The sequence below is a fragment of the Tenrec ecaudatus genome, chromosome 2 (assembly GCF_050624435.1).
Source record: "Tenrec ecaudatus isolate mTenEca1 chromosome 2, mTenEca1.hap1, whole genome shotgun sequence".
Taxonomy (NCBI): Eukaryota; Metazoa; Chordata; class Mammalia; order Afrosoricida; family Tenrecidae; genus Tenrec; species Tenrec ecaudatus.
The window spans coordinates 125194225-125207056 of NC_134531.1; positions in this window are offsets into that span (position 1 = coordinate 125194225).

Sequence of the window (12832 nt, forward strand, 5' to 3'; positions counted from 1 at the left end):
TTTAGTCTTGGAAGCCGTGTGGAGCTAATCTGCTCTATCCTACAGGGTCTCTAAGTGTCTGAATCAACCAGAAGGCAAAGGGTTGAACTTGTTTTCATTTGCTTTGCTTTGCTTTGCTTTGCTTTGCTTTGCTTTGCTTTGCTTTGCTTTGCTTTGCTTTGCTTTGCTTTGCTTTGCTTTGCTTTGCTTTGCTTTGCTTTGGTTGGTTTGGTTGGTTTGGTTTCTTACCACCTACCACATTGCCCACATTTCCCAATGTTCATTTTAATCTCCAACCCATAAAATATTTAATTTGATGAAAATTTCTATTGCATCTTTATTCTTTACTCTGTTTGTTTTTCAAATTAATATGTCAATGATGTGCAAAATTAAAGTGAAACAAAAGCCTATTAAACCACATAAAAACAACTTGAATCCAGATGGTAGCTTGTAGGGCACAGAGAAAAATAGTCACATGCTTCACACACCCAGTTACTTGCCTCAAGATGACTCAAAATAACATAAACGATGCATTTTTCTTATTGCAGACATGTTGCTGAAGGCTGCTTTATAAGTGACAAAAAGAATAGTAAAATACACTCTATGCATGTATCTTCCTTACCACAAATATTTGATTTATACTGCTTACAGGTTCAACATGTAAAATACAATTTAATATAAATCGAATGGCTCATAGAAAATATAGTTTCCCAAATTTACATAAATTGTGGCAGATTTTACTATATTGTCTCAGATAGATTCTAGGAAATATGTGACTTGCGTAGTACAAAAAAAATCAAATAAAAGAAAATTATAGTCTCCAATGCAAAGTCATATGCTTCTCAAATGGTTACAAAATCAGACGAAAATTATCAACTCTGCCACTTAATAAGTTCAGAGGCATCTCAGATTTTGATACAAAATTCTTTTTTCTATTGTTTATAAAGATTTCTAACTCAATGTCAAGCTATTATCTCCTTTAAAAAGTCTAACAAGTACCAGAATATGCAATAAACTGGTGTCTCTTACAAATCATTTTAGGATTACAAGAGCAAGCATTCGTATATGCCTATCTTATTGCTCTGTGTTTCTCTAAAAAATGGATTATTAAATTCAAATCAATGGATATGCTTTAAGAGGCCCATAAAACCTCTGACATTTTATAGGCTATACATATATATTCTATTAAAATGTATATATATACATGCATGGATATACATATATATCCTGTTTATATATGTCTTATGTGTGTACATATGGGTGTATATATATATATTTCAAAAGTGGGGAAAAGATTGAAATTACAAAACTTTCAGTGTGCTTGGAGCTACAATCAGTGCTCATGGAAGCAAAAGCCAAGGAACAAATGATATTTGGTATTGAGGAAATGTGCTGTTTATGGTATGTTTAAAGTGTTAAAAAGAAAAAAATGCCTTTTTGAGGACTAAGGTGTGCCTAACCCAATTCATGATATTTTTAATCACCTATGTTAAAGTGTTCTGAAGGGTTCGGCATTTAAATTATGGTGATGGCAAAGAATATTATGGTGATGGCAAAGAATACCACACTCTCGGGAATGGAAGTGGTGCTAACAAACCCAGGGACAAGGGAACACGTGATCCAAATCGGTGTTAAGGAGGGTGTAGGATACTTGGTAGGGCATGATCAAGGGTAATATAACCAAGAGGAATTACTGCAACCCAAATGAAGACAGAGCATGATAGTGGGACAAGAGGAAAGTGAAAGGAACAGAGGAAAGAACTAGGAGGCAAATGGGCATTTATAGAGGTTTAAATAAAAGCATGTGCATATGTAAATACATTTATATATGAGAATGGGGAAATAAATCTATGTGCATATATTTATAGGTTTAATATTAAGGTATCAAATGAACATTGGACCTCCACTCAAGTACTCCCTCAATGCAAGAGCATTTTGTTCTATTAAATGGCACTCCATGATGCTTACCTTCCTGACACGATCGCTGAAGACAAAGTAGATGCATAAACACATGTGGTGAAGAAAGCTGATGGAGTGCAGCTATCAAAAGATATAGTGTCTAAGGTCTTAAAGACTTGAAGGTAAACAAGTGGCCATCTAGCTCAGAAGCAACAAAGCCCACATGGAAGAAGCACACCAGCCTTTGTGATCACGAGGTGTTAAAGGTATCGGGTATCAGGAATGAAAGAACAAAAAATCATATCGTTGTGAATGAGGGGAATGCAGAATGGAGACCCAAAGTCCATCTGTAGGCAACTGAACATCACCTTATAGAAGAGTCTCGGGGAGCAGACGAGCCAGTCAGGGTACAGTATAGCACCGATGAAACATACAACCTTCATCTAGTTTTTAATGCTTCCTCCCCCCACTATCATGATCCCAATTCTACCTCAAAAATCTGGCTAGACCAGAGGATGTACACTGGTACAGATAGGAACTGGAAACACAAGGAATCCAGGACAGATGATCCCTTGAGGGCCAGTGCTGAGAATGGTGATACCAGGAGGGTGGAGGGAGGGTAGGGTGGAAGGGTAGGGTGAAAAGGGGGAACCAATTATAAGGATATGCATATGACCTCCTCCGTGGGGGACGGACAACAAAAAAGTGGGTGAAGGGAGACGTTGGGCAGTGTAAAACATGACAAAATAACAATAATTTATAAATTATCAAGTGTTCATGAGGGAGGGAGGAGCGGGGAGGGAGAGTGAAAATGAGGAGGTGATATCAAGGGCTCAAGTAGAAAGCAAATGTTTTGAGAATGGTAATGGCAGCAGATGTACAAATGTGCTTGACACAATGGATGGATGTATGGATTGTGATAAGGGTAGTATGAGCCATCAATAAAATGATTTTTTTCATTTTTTTAAAATAAAGAGCTACAGCTGACTGAACAGTGCCTAAAATAATAACATAATATTTAGCAATACCTTTTGAGTTCTCCTGCTATATTATAACACAAGGTACAGTTGAGTTTGGATTTTTTTTACAAGTTAGAGAGAATACCTTCAACCTCTCCATAGCTTCTGTAGGTCTTGTGCCCTACTCTAAACTGTTGTTCCCTCCCTTCCTAATGAACTGTGTTCATCAGACCTGGGTTTCTGTTCACACCTCTGTCGATTGTATCTACACCACTGGCCCCACAGTACCCATAGCCAGTATCTTCTGCCACATTGCCAACCCCAAGACCTTTTCTGGTATCGTCTTCATTTGTAATTTACCTAGAACTCTGTCTCCAACTACTTCTGAATGTCTATCACTCAGTCTCAGGCCAATAGTTGAATATTTTCCTCCCCCCAGGATAAAGTTTTCTAGGAAAGGCATCTATAAGGGATTTGCTTGGGATCTTGCTATGTAATTAAGTAAAAAATTACTTCTGTGTATCATTCCCAGGTTGTTTACTTCTTTATAGCAAGTTTAGTCATTATCCAAAAAGAGCCAGCCAGCATGAAAATCATATACACTTTCAGTTCTTTCAACAAACAGCTCAAATAGGAAAATTATCAGTCTCTTACATCTGATAGCTAAGATGCCGCACAAACCACACCACATATCTGGTAGTCATAGTTAATTCTGTTGTTTAAAGGATTCTAGGGTTAAAAAGAGAAAGCAAAAAAATTATAAGGAAATGTGCAAAATTATGGAGTTAGCAAATGAAAACGGAAATCATGCTCAGCAGGCTTTGGGCTGAAAGAAGTGACACATAATTGCAAGCCCGAAGTTGCAATATTGAAAAATTCTATTGGCAAAATATTGAACAATGTAGGAAGTATCAGAAGATGGGAGGGAAACATAGTCAGTGTACCAAAAAAGAATTGGTTGGCATTCAACCATTTCAAGAGGTAGCATATGATCAAGAACATATGGTATTGAAGAGGAAAAAAAGTCCAAGCTGCATTGAATATTTTCACAAATAACAAGTCTGTGGGAATTGATAGAACACTACATAAACCGTTTAAACAAACTGATGTAGCACTGTGAACACTCACTAATTTATGCCAAGAAATGTAAAAGCCACGTACCTGACCAACCAACTGGAAAAGATCCATTTGTCTGTCCTTTCCAAAGAAAGATAACCCTATAGACTGTGGAAGCGATTTAACAATATTGTTGATATCACCTGTAAATAACATTGCAACTAAAATATTTTCAACAGTCCATCAGCAGGAAGCTGCCAACCATTCGACCGGGATTCAGAAGAGGACATGAAACAAGGGCTATCATTGCTTATGTCAGATTAGTCTTCGCTGAAAACAGAAGAATGTTATCTTGTGCTTTACTGATTATTCAAATGCATTTGACTATGTGAATAATAAAAACTAAATAAATAACATTGCAAAGCATATAAATTCCAGAACACCTTCCCTATGCCATGTGAAAGCTGTGCATAGACCAAGAGGCAGTTGTTTGAAAAGAGCAAGGGCATAGTATATGACTTTAACTCAGAAAAGGTGTATGTCATAGTTATGTCCTTCTGTGACATGGATGCTGTCATCGTTGCATAAAAGCTACATAGTTACATAAAAAGTTGCTTCAAGTTACATAACCTGAAGATAGAAAAAAGAGTATTCAATCTGCCAATCAGGTCACAGCTAGATGGCGCCTTCCCGTGGATTTGCCCTCCCCTTCTCTCTCTTCCTTCACCTTCCTTCTGGCAGTCCCCAGTTGCTGCCAGAGCCCTGGGATATACCCAATGCCATTGGGTCCGCATGACTCTGCACCCACTGGCCTGTGATCTCGCGGCCTCTGCATCATTGCATGTGGCAATGTGAGTTTGAAGAGAGACTTTGGTCTAAAATTGGACTTGTGGATTTGAGTTGGACTGGGCTGGGATGTTTTCTTAAAAAACAATAACTTCTTGATATAAAACTCTCTTGCACATTTATGATTATCACTAGATTTGGTTCTCTAGTCAACCTGGGCTAGCACCTATTCTGAGAAACTGAGAGAGTTACATTCAATTACTCAATGACTATGATCCTTCCAATAATAACCCCTTATGTGATACATTATAATTCTGGATTTCATGCACCTTTGCCTATAGTCCCATTTTGGAGGACACTACCTGATAACAAACAGAAATATGATGATATTAAGCTTTACTGTTAGTGAAGTGTGTAAATTGAAACACACTCTTTGTTATTTGTAATGGATGTAATGAATTGTGTGTTACAACTAAGAAGATAAAATAATTGAATCTCAAGTAGTCTTGGGAAAAACCTGGCTCATTAAGATTAGTAACAGGCTACTGGAACCTACCAGAGGCCGCAGATCATATGTGCACAAATAAGATATAGAGTCCAGGGGTGGAGAACAGATTGTTATATTTGAGGGAAATTTGATTCTATTATATAATGCCTACCAAAAGACCTTCCCTGAATGGGGCTGGTAAGAAGATGGGACTTGCCTGTGAGTAACTGTGAACAGGATCCCTGAAATGACATCCTGCTGTGTATAAAATGAGTACACCGAGAAGCACCGAGTGTGATCTTGTCACTGGTAAGAGCCAGGAGTGGTGTGCTTTCTCTGGTCCCAGCATCTCGCTTACTGCTGCCTGACTTTCAGATTATAGACTTAACAGCACCTACCAGCACCTGAAATATTTCCCCAAATTCCATGAGTCCTGTAGGACACTGCTGGGATTTTCAGAAGCCAGAAACTTGGAGGAAAATAATCAAGGTGGTGGGATAAAGCAGACCAGAATCATACTAGTGTTGAACTTCTGGAACTTTTTTCAATCTCCAACTCCTTGGGACTAATGTGGTATTAATTCATATAAAATAAATTATTACCAAAACTGGCGTTAGAAGTGGGATTCAAACCCACAGCTCCATTTGATGAACAAAAGTTATGACATTGAACTATATGAAGATCACAGCATCAAGATCAGATTGGAATGAGGTTCGTCAACAACCTACGCTATGTTTCCTTTGCTTACTGAAAGTTACGAGGATTTTAAGTACATACAGATAAAGATCAAAGACTAGAGGCGGCCCTATGGATTAAAATTCAATATAAAGGAAATCAAAATCCTCACAACTTGACCAATAAGAAGCTTTGGGATAAAGAGAGAAAAGATTGACGTTGTCACTGATTTCATGTTACTTGTCTCACGATCAAGAGCGGGCAGATCTGCTGCTCAAGACCTATAGTTGTTTCAAGAACAAACAAATCTGTCTTGGAGGAAGTACAGAAAAATGCTACTCTTTGAGGATGTTAATAAGACTTTTACTCACATACTTGGGACATGTTCTGAGGAGAGATCACTTCTTGGCAAAGGATATCGTGCTTGGTGAGGCAGAAAAGAAAACTGGAAGAGGCCCTGATTGAAATGGAACTATGTGACAATGGCCTCAGGCATACACGTGAGACTGTGCAGAAAGTGCATCAAATCCGGTTGGAAGTTGGACTCAGAATTCAAGTGGGATATTCGCCAAGTCTTATTTTGACTCATGGACTAGTTTTCATTTTCTTCAGCATCAACCTGCGCTTACTTATGAGCAATCGAAGGTCTGTTCCACAGTCAGCCCTTGCTCTGGTACAGCGCTCATATTGAGCTTCTCCATCATCTCTTCCCTGGGATGAAATCAACTTGACTTTTGTGTATTCCATCCGGAGAAGTCTTTTTGTGTTACTGAAAAAGAGTATTTGCTATGAAGAAGATGTTGTTTTCACATGAAATCTCCAGCTTAATTTCTATCACCTGGGGTACAGTGTATACCCACTTTTCCTTCTTTGCTTCTAACTTTTGTATTTCTTTCAGCAATAATTATCGATATGTTTTGGTTGAATGTTTGATCAATCTCAGACTGAAGACAGTGTAGAATTCTTCAATTTCTGCATCACTAGCTTTAATGATTGGTATATAAATTTGAATGATAATTGTACTGATTGGATTTCCTTGAATGTGGATAGATTTTATCGTATTACACACAGCATTGTACTTCCAGATGGATCTTGATATGTCTTTTGTGACAATGAATGAGACTCTATTCCTCTTTAATCTGTGATTGTCAGCATAGTACATTTCAAATGGCCAATACAAACCCATTTCAGCTTACTAATGCATAGAAGGCCAATCATTTTGCACTTCATTTTACTTTCAGTTTTTATATATTCATACTTCATACAGTCCAATTATTGATAGATATTTGCATTTGGTTCTTCTCATTTGGGGCCATGCTCCATCAGCACATGGAGGTCTAGAAGGTTTTACTTTTGAAGGTGTCATTTATCCACATCATTAGGGGCAACTCTGTCTTAAAAGGCAGCTCTTCCTCAGTCATATTTTGGTGCTTTTGTACCTGAGGACTTTATCTCTGGCACCATCTATGACAATGGTTTGTGACTATGAGATTTTCAGTATCTGACAGTGTTGTGCTGCTGTCCATAAGGTTTTCGGTGACGAATTCCTTCTTTGTCGTCTGTTCTTAGTTTGGAAGCTAAGAAACCTGTTCACGCTGGGTAATCTTGCTGGTACTTGAAATACCAGTAACATAGCTTCCAGCACCACACCAAGACACAGACACCACAGTATGACAAAATTGACAGACATAGATATATAAATGAATGTGTTATTTTTTTCTTTGCAGAACACAAAGAAGTCATAAAAAACTACGCTCTTAAAGCAGAAGCAATAAATTTAATCCCAAAATCTAAACTACAGATACATGCATCTGAAATAAACATTTAATTGATTTTAACAATATTCCTAAAATTTCATAGTCTACATGAAATTACATTGCTTAATGTAACATCAACAACATAGATTTGTTTCTGGAAGTCCATACTATGCTTAATATTCTTCACTAACACTGCAATGTAAAGGTGTCAGTTCTTCAGTCTTCTTTATTCATTATGCATGTTCATGCAGACAAGGACATTGAAAATACCGTGGTCTGGCTCAGGCAAACCTCAGTCTTCATAGGGACACATTTGTGTTTCAGTACAAGAGACTTTTTAAAACCATATCTTCCCATTATAATGCATTATTTGATTTAATGACTGGTGCTCCATGGTTTTTTTAAAAATCATTTTATTGGGGGATCATACAACTCTTATCACAATCCATGCATACATTCATTGTGTGAAGCACACTTGTACATTTGTTGCCTTCATCTTTCTCAAAACATTTGCTTTCTACTTGAACCCTTGGTATCAAGTCCTCATTTTCCCACTCCTCTCTCCCTCATGAACCCTTCATAATTCATAAATTATTATTATTTTTCATATCTTATACTGTCCAATGTCTCCCTTCACCCACTTTTCTGTTGTCCATCCTGCAGGGAGGAGGTTATATGCAGATCCTTGTAATTGGTTCCCCCTTTCTACCCCACCTTCGCTCCACCCTCCCGGTATCACCACTCTTACCACTGGTCCTGAAGAGATCATCTGTCCTGGATTCCCTGTTTCCAGTTCCTATCTGTACCAGTGTCCATCCTCTGGTCTAGCCAGATTTGTAAGGTAGAATTGGGATCATGATAGTCGGTGGGAGGAAGCATTTAAGAACTAGAGGAAAGTCGTATATTTCATCATGCTTCATGGTCCTTGATTGTGGACCTAAATCAACTGTAATCTATTACAATTTCAGTCTTGTCTCCACTTGGCACCGTGTTATTTATTGATCCAGTTATGAAGTTCTTTGTGCTGAGGTGTAATCCACATTAAAAGCTTGTCTTCATCAGTAACTACCTCCAGTCTTCTTCCCTTTCATGTTGCCTCATGCTAGAAGCTATGTCATTGATGTTTCAAACACCATAAGAGACACCAATCAGGAAAGCCTCCAAACTAAGTCAAACCCGAAAGGAGAACCAGTGATCCCCGTCTGGAAATATGATCCAATGGAAACCTTACAGATAGCAGGGAACGCTGTCTGATACGGTGCTACAAGACTGAGTCCTTCAAATTGAAAGGCCCTCACACGATAACAAGTGAAAAGCTGCATTCTCAACATGAATTTATTTAATGGTATGAATAAATCTTTCAGGAACTATCTTTACTATGAGGCATTACTCAAAATGAGAAGAAAGCGCTTCAAGCATCCATTAATAATTGAATGTATGAATCCAGAATAAGATGGAACTCATAAAGATCAATATCCTAGACATTAGTGAGTTTAAATGACTACTATTGGCCATTTGAATTAGACAATCATATGGACAACTCTTCTAGGAATGACAACTTAACAAGGAAGGGCATCATTATCATCATGAAAAGGAGCATTTCACACTCTGTCATGAAGCACAGTGCCGTTACTGTAGAGTAATACCAAGATGCCTATAATAAAGACCAGTTAATGTGATTATATTTAGATTTGCAAACCCACTACTAATGCCAAGGTAAATAAATTCAAGTGTTTTGCCAACTTCTGAAGTCTGAAGTGTTCAAATATGCAATCAAGATTCATTGATAGCTATTTTATGATTGATATATGAAAGCTGACAAAAAGCAAGAAGGAACAGCATTTGGAACATATTTCCTTGGTGATAAAGCAAAGCTGGAGACTTGAACGACAGACTTGCAAGGCAAACAACTTCTTCATTGCAAATACCTTTTATCAATGACATAAATGGCTTTTATGCTATGAATCACGTAAGTGGACATCCAGTAAAGTCTATGAATATTTTATGTTACATAAAATAGACATAGATTTCACCAGACGGAGTATACAAGAATCAAATCAACTACATTTATGGGAAGAGAGAATACAGGAGTTCCCTATCGTTCAGAGCCCCCGGCAAACTGGAGAACAGATGCTATCCAATTTTAAGCTGAAGAAAGCAAAACCAAGTCCATGAGACCAGAATGCGGTCTTCAGCCTTGTCCTGCTCCACTTTTTAGTGAAATCACAACCAATCAAACAATTTAGTATGGATCAGATCCACACTCGGAAAAGTGTTTCCTAGTAGGAAGAATGGGATGTTACCTAACCTCATATTTTTTAATATTAGCTGTGATTTTTACTCTCCAAGAAATCATATGGCATACATGCATATATTTATTGACAAAGTTTAGGATAGTAAATGTCTTTTCCCAAAGTCCTGCAGGTGGTAAGTGGTACAGCAGAAAATAGAACTCAGGTCCACCTGAGCACTAAATCAACTCTCCATATGAAGCCATGTTCAAAATACCAGAGGCATAAAACCGTAAAAGATGTGGGCCATGCATGTATTGTTTAAAAAAAAGATTAAAGGTCAAGCTGAAGACAAGCTGAACATCGTCAGTTTGGCAAATATACATTATCTGAGCCTGGTGTACTGCACTCTGTATTACAAAAATGGACAGCCCCACAGAGGCAAACAATATTAGGTGAGTGTCAGTTCTGGCTGTGCTTTAGGCAATCAGAACATAGAAGGAAGTTATTTCAAGTTAATTGTACAACCTGAACAAGAATTCACAATTAGCAGAAAGTGTGGTGTGTACAGACAGAAATAAAAGAGGCTTAGTAATAGTCTCCATTCTACTTTAGTGAGTACCCATCTAAGGTCTCTCCTTGTTTGATCTGAAGAAGAGTGTTGACCATTGAAAGGAATATTGAAACAATGGGTTTAATGCATTGATAAACCAAGCAATCTTGGTCTCCACAGAACTTATTGTGCTTATCTACTACCACCAACTGCTCTGAAAGGTTCATATTAAAAAGTCCAGGATATGGTGGGAGAAAAATGTGGAACAAAATTCAAAATTACAAAAGAGACCAGGATTACTGGTCAAATGGAGAGTGACAGAATCCCCATGATCATGGCCACAAAGAACACGTCTAACAGTTAAAATAAGAAGGAAATGATGCAGTGGGACCTATAGGTGTGGGTCAGAAAAACAATGCTGCCTCTCTTTTCTCTTCAACATCCCATGTGAGAATAACCATTTTAGATCAAAAGTGAAACATTTGCCAAGAAAAATTTCAGTGGGTTAGAATTATCAACTGAACAGAAACAAAAAAACAGAGGAAATGAGACACGTGATGGTATGTTATAAATGGTACGTAATGAATGCTTCTTGGTCTATGTACAGAATCCACATAGGCATAATTGTTTTGTGAGTCACATTCTTCATAATAGTATCCATAATGTATTACTATTCGCATGATCAAATACCTTTGCATAGGCAATAAAACAGATCAACATTTTTCTGGTGTTCTCTATTTTCAGCAAATATTCATCTGACACCAGCAATGATATCCCTTACTCCATGTCCTATATGAGGATTTCTAGCAGTTCCCTGCTTGCATATGATGTTACTGACACTTGTAGATAATAGCCACATTTTGTTGGACCACCTTTCTTTAGGATAGGCTTAAACACGGATCTCTTCGATCTGTTAGTCAGGTGGCTTTCTTTTAAGTTTCTTGGCATAGACCAGTGAGCATTTCCAACATTGTATCCATTTGTTGAAACATCTCAATTGTCATCTTGCCAATTACTGAACACTTGTTTCTTATCAAAGCTTCCAGTGCAGTCCGTACTTCTCCTTCCAGCACTATTGGTTCCTAATCCTTTGCTACATTTTGAAATGGTTGAATGTTGACCAGATGTTTTTGATCCAATTACCCTGTCTTCTTTCCATCTTCTTATGACATTTCCTGTATGTTCATTCATTTGCCCATAGAATCTCTCAAAATTTCAACTCAAGGCTTCAATTTAATTCCATTTTCTAGCTTGAAAAAAATGTCAAACGTTTTTTATCCTCTATTTTTTATAACTTTGGGTTTTTGCACTTAGCAATATAGTTCTCTCCTTTGTCTTCGAATGTAGTCCTTTGAACTTTTCTATTCAGCTCTTTTACGTCAACATTTCTTTCAGTTGCTTTATCTGGGCTGCGTGTGAAAGCTGGACAATGAATAAAGAAGACAGAAGCATTTGGATGTGGTGTTGGTGAAGAATTTTGAAAGTTCTAGTCAGAAGGACAAATTTGTCTTAAAAGAAATAAAAATAGTGAGACTTTGTCTCATATACTTTGGACATGTTATCAGAATAGACCAGTCCCTGGCAAAGGACATTATGCTTGGCAGAGTAGATGGTACAGAAAAAGGAGGAAGACCATCAATGAAATGGCCCGTCCCAATAGTTGCAGCAATGCATTCAAACACAGCAGCAAGTGTGAGACTCATGGAGGACTCAGGCAGGGGTTTTGTTCCATTGAACAAAGGGGAACTGCTTCAAGGGCACCTGACAACTTAGCAACAGCTCCACATCTAAGGTCAATGTCCAAAGTGGTTTTCAACATCCATTTTGGTGTTTCTTTCCTGTCTTAAACAACTTTTTGTTTTCTTCATGTATGCTATCCTTAATATCACCACGCAGGGTTTCTGGTCTTTGATCATTCGTATTTGATGTATCAAGTCAAGTTTCTAAATGCTCTCTAAATTCACGTAGGGTATACTCAAGGTCAGACTTTGATTCTTGTGACTTACAAAGATTTTTTTCTTCAGCTTTAACTAGAACTTGTATAGGAACAATTGACGGTCTGCTCTACGGTCTGTCCCTGGTCTTTTTCTGGCTAATTATATTGAGGTTCTCTATTATCTCTTCCCACAAATATAGTTGGTTTCATTCCTGTGCTTTCCATCAAGTGGGTTCCACATGTGCAAAGGGCTTCAAAAAGTTCATGGAAACATCCCATTATCTCTTAACTTAATTTGCTCATATATTTTTTTGAAACGCCTCATATAGTCACCATTTATGTTCTTGAAAGAACTGACTTGCAATGAATAAGTCACGGAATAGCCAAAATCACACAGTTCCTATGATGTGGCTCTTTCCCAGAAGAACCTGACCAGAAGAGGTAAACACAAGCCAGACTCAGACAACCTGGAACAAAGAGGAGTGCTCCTAAGCTCAGGTGGACTCATGAGAGA